Below are 5457 nucleotides of genomic sequence, written 5' to 3'. Positions count from 1 at the left end.
AATCCCATTTTGGTGTGTACAACTGACAGTGGTACAGGAGGCCTGTTCTACATTGCCTGGTTACCTGTAAACACTTGTGAGAGGAACTTGTGCATCTTGGGCTTCTCTGCAGGTGAGTCATTTTTATTCCTGAACTAAAAAAAAGTGTGCATTTAATTATAAGTCAGAAAAAGATGATCTTCAGCTACCACAACTATTGTTAAATACTTTCTAGACTTTGTGCTGTCTCCTTTACCCCTTTCATTTTTCTGCCAGTTTGTCTTTTGCTGTCTCTAACGTTCCCTCCAAGTTGATCCTCACGCTCATTTGCAATCAAAGCTGTAAATTTGTTTCACTGCACCTTACGCAAGGGGCTAAATGTGCTAAGCGATCCTCTACGTCTGCAAGAGACAGCTATAAAAGATCCTTCACAACTTGATCCTCTACTCTAGCATTCTGTCTCTAGAAGATTCTACCATGTTCTTAAAGTTTGAATGCTGATGGTTAGATGGTTATCCGTGTGTAATCTGTTCCACTCTTATTCATTAAACTTTACTTTTAAAGAGAAGATTCTTTTAAGGCTGGGCAAGCCTTTATTAAAGCTTTAATTCTCTTGCTTTCAGAAAAAGCTTGTGGTCTTACTGTGGTGAGTTCAAGGTTCAGGTGGAAATATATATCAGTGAATAAGCGGGTAGCATAGTTTTCATTTGCAACCACGATGCTCATCCCTCAGTTAACTTAAAACTATATCAGGTAGTCAAATACTTTGTGTAGTATGTATGGATTCTAAAGAGATGTGAAAGCCATCTCACTTGTGGTAAACTGTGTTTATTCGATGTTTCCTCCCAGCCTAATTGAGGTGTACAGGTGCTTCTCATTCTCTCCTGGTTTGGTCAGTAGTTAAGCACACAGGAGACCTGAGATAAAAAGAAAAAACCCCACACACTTGCTTTTCCTGGAAAGGGTTAAAGGCTTAATACGTTTTTTAAGACTTAAGGTTCTCAACTCCATCTTGGGAGAGTCTTAAGAGATTTGGGGGAAGAGCTTGTGAAGGGGAGAGTTTGGGGAGAAGAGGGAGGTCAGTAGGAATGTGATGCCATAGATTCCACCCTCCCATGCTGTCATTTCCAGGGAACATCCCTGTATAGAGATCAGTTGGATTTCTGGGAGAACTCCAGACTTCACCTGGAGATTAGCAGCCCTGATGAGACTTGAAAGTGTTTACCAACTCATAGGTTCAACTGGGCACAAGACATAAGAAACTGTCACTGATAATACCCCGTAATCTTAAGATAGTGAGCAAATAATGTCCAGTTGTGCTTTAAGAGAAAAAATATGAATGACCAGACCCTGAACCACTGAATCCCAGACTAGAGCCACTGGAGTATTTTTAAATGAAGCCGCAACCTGTTCTTTTAGATTCTCTTAGACTTGGAAAACTGAAGAAGGTTAATTAGACACTAAGGTGCTATTTACACAGCCCAAATAATGCACTCTCAATCCACTTTCAATGCACTTTGAAGGTGGATTTTACTGTGTGAACTGGCAAAATCCACTTGCAAACAATCGTTAAGGTGCAGTGAAAGTGGATTGAAAGTACATTATTTGGGCTGTGTAAATAGCACCTAAGTTTGAGGATTGATTCCCCACTCCTCCACATGAGTGGCAGACGCTAACCTGGTGAACCAGGTTGGTTTTCTCACTCCTCCACGTGACGCCAGCTGGGTGACCTTGGCCTAGTCACAGTTCTCTGAACTCTCTCAGCCCCACCTACCTCACCAGGTGTCTGTTGTGGGGATAGGAAGGGAAGGAGATAGTAAGGCAATTTGATTCTCCTTAAAAGGTAGAGAAAGTCGGCATATAAGTAACCTCCTCCTCCTTCTTGATACAATGAATTAGGAACATTCTGAACATGCTCAAACCTGGAAGACACTACAGTGGCATCCTGGGCCATATGTAGTCATCAGAAGGTTTGCCACACCACCATTTTCCTTACTCTCAGCATGTGGACTTTCAATATTTCAACAAATATTAACATTACAGTTGAATTAACCTGAGACTTTGGGAGTATTGTAATGAGATTTTGTGGTATATTTCATTGCTGATCTCAAAAGAAATCAGATCACGACAATTATTTGGTTGTAGTTTTTATGTATGTGTGTTATGTTCATGTACAAGAATTTGACAAAGTACTGTATAATCGTCTAATAATATCAATTTTTGTCCCATAAAATTATTATATGAAGCCTTAAAATGTTAAACATGCCACTATTAGGCTAGAGTAGCACTAATCTAGTTTATAATATTAAGCATCCCCAAACGACACAATATGATCAATCGTGAACTGTGGCAATATTAAACTTCCCTTCTTTTTCTTTAATTTTGCATTTTTAGTTGGAACAAATTGAGATTAAAGCTGCCACAGTCCTGTGCTCAGTGGCAAGTGGCGTAAGGTTCCAAGGAAAGCAGTTAGAAAACAAATCTCACTAACATCTAATATGTAATAACATTCTAGACAGGTTGCGGAGATTTAAGGCACCAAACTGTAATCAGCATTGGATCGGCAGAGAAATGTAATTATGAAGGGATCTTTTTTTTTTTTTTTAAATGCAGAATATCCGTGAAAGGCTGGAAATACTGAAGAACTGTTCTACTCCCATCGGTCTTTCCTTTTTCAAACTTATAAGACAAGGACAATGTAAATAGAAACCAACTCTCTCTTTTTTCTGTTTCTGACATTTAATTCACTTACATGTAGAAATAATATGCAACCCACGTGCAGATCATTACAAATATTGCCATTTCAGACATAACACAAAACCGTGGTTTATGTATAGTACAGTTAAGTTGTCAAACCGGAATTTGACTCACAGATGAGGTTTGCATCAATGGCTGTTTGCATTGCCTTGACTCTAGCTGGGTGTTGTGCATAGTTAAAGAATGTCCAAGGTGGCACCAGAGAACAAGCCAAGGTTAAGCCAGATCTCCACAATTGTACATCATGCAAACCCATAGTTTAGACAAACTGTAGTTAAGGAACCAAACCATGGTTTCAGATCCTGGTCTGACAGACCCTAAGTAACAATTGTTAGTGGAACAAACCCCCATTCGTACAATTACACTAACCATATTAGACCATGGTTTCATGTTAGGTCTCAGCTGAGCCACTGGAAAGCTTCAGCAACTGTGGCTTCTTGATGCACCACGCACATTGCATGCCACATGTGGTCAGGTCCCAGGCACGATTTCTCAGGGATCAGTAACAATTCATAACTTGGGCATAGAGAAAGAGATAACTGCACATCAAATATACAGTCTCCTGAAAGGAAAAATCTACTTTGTTTCTGAAATAAGATAAACCATCAGACCATATAAGTCTAGGCCAAGCCCTTCTAGACTCCTGGGCCCTGGAACAATATACCCATCCATTTTGGGCCCCCGTGTGTTGTAACCGATAAATGAGTATGTAATTCCCTACATGGATATTCAGCTGAAGCGGTCTTGGCACACAGAAACCATTTTACAGGACAGTTTAAACACAGAATGTGCTATTGGCATATGAATTGCCGTAGCATCTAGGATCCAAGTAGTGATTGTGTTCCCAAAAGAAACGGCTCAGGATTCAATCTGTGAGAGTTTTGGACCTCAAGAGTGCAGGAGGGAAAGGGCATGAATGTGTGGCTTGGCCACAGCAGGGTGGTGTACCAAGGAGGAAACAAAAGGAGGAAAAGGGGGTGGGAGCTGCATTACCCCCCTTTCACTTCCTGTTGTGTCTCTGATGACACCCTGTTCCCAACATTCTGTTTTAATGAACGGGATAATAATTTATCTCATACGTTAAACAGCATTTTAAAAAGTAGGAAAGTGCACATGGGAGTGAACTGAAGGTGAAGAAGAGTTGGTTTTTATATGCCGACTTTTCCTACCTTTTAAGGAGAATCAAACCAGCTTGCAATCTTCTTCCCTTCCTCTCCCCAGACACCTTGTCAGACAGGTGGGGAGCTGAGAGAACTGTGACTAGCCCAAGGTCACCCAGATGGCTTCATGTGTAGGAGTGGGGAATCAAACCTGGTTCTCCAGATTAGAGTCCATCGCTCCTAACCTCTACACCACGCTGAAGTGATGTTCCACAATAATGTCAGAAGCCACGTTACCGTTCAGTTCAGCGGGCTCGCTCTTTACACATAATGTACGTATCAATTGCTTAGCGATGCATTATACAGCGTCATCTCATCCAACATGTCAAACTTTTCAATCCAATTTACACATTCAGCTGCACGAGTCTCTGCATCATTTACAGTGAGGGATGCTTTAGCTGCTCAGAAGCAACGGGACAGATTTACGGTAGATATTATACTCGGGGACCACCAGTGAACAAAATGAATGAGGCAAGCCCTGCACAGAAGTACTAGATTATTGTGTGTTATATTTTGTTCCTGTGCATTTCTCCCTTTATTTTCCCTCTTTGTACCTCTTCCTCCCCCCCTTTTTTCCTGCCAATAGAGCTATCCAGTCTCAAATGTGTCAGTGTGTCTCGAATTTTGCAGTTGCATTCTGAGGTATGTCTTTGAACTGCTCTGTGGCACTTTGCATTTCTTTGAGAGCTGGTATGGCGAAGAAACAGAACGTGGACTAAAACGCTGTGAGGTTGTCTCATTATTTCCCTTCTATTAAAAAAAAGAGAGAGAAGAAGTTCAAGTTAGACAGACACCTAGACACTCTTACTTATTCTATAAAGCAAATGCATCCCTCCGCTTCCTTCCTCCTCATTTGCCGACACCGAGAAACTTAACTATTGTCGCTGGCTAACACAATGGTGATGTTTCTCCCATCAACAAAGAAGCGACGCAAAACTTGATGTCTGTTTTCCACTTGATCTCTCCTTTACGCTTGTCGACAGCTAAGGGGAGAGTAGAAAGCAGAGCCGCAGGAGTGGCAGGAACTGGGTCATCGAGGAAGCTCGGGGAGAAAACTTTCGTCATCGTTGTCTCCCCTCCTTCAGCCTTCTTGCCGCTGTCAAAGGAGAAGAACCAAAAAGGAAAGAGACAGAGCTGTCAGTCAACAGTTTGACTGAGAAAGTTCTCCCCCCCTTCCATTCTCCCATTCTTGTCTTTGTCAAGACAAAGCTTCATATTCTTGATGGAATCCTAATTGTGTATGTCAAGCACTCATCAATTCTCTGTATGCAATGGGTGGCTCCTGTATCCATACATACATTTAGTGTCTCTGTGCTTCCTAAGGGACTACGTGTTTTGGGAGATCTTGGGCTGTAATTCTTCAGTGGAACAAGAAAGGCATGGTGCAGTACAGAACAACTCTTTCTACTAGTGGTTTATCCAGCATGGTGTAGAGGTTAAGAGCATTGGTTTGGAGTGGTGGACTTTAATATGGAGAGCCGGGTTTGATTCCCCACTCCTCCACATGAGCAGTGGACGCTAATCTGGTGAACTGGGTTGGTTTCCCCACTCCTCGACATGA

This window comes from Euleptes europaea, chromosome 8 (genome assembly GCF_029931775.1).
Source record: "Euleptes europaea isolate rEulEur1 chromosome 8, rEulEur1.hap1, whole genome shotgun sequence".
In the NCBI taxonomy this organism is placed as follows: Eukaryota; Metazoa; Chordata; class Lepidosauria; order Squamata; family Sphaerodactylidae; genus Euleptes; species Euleptes europaea.
This window is presented reverse-complemented; position numbering follows the sequence as displayed.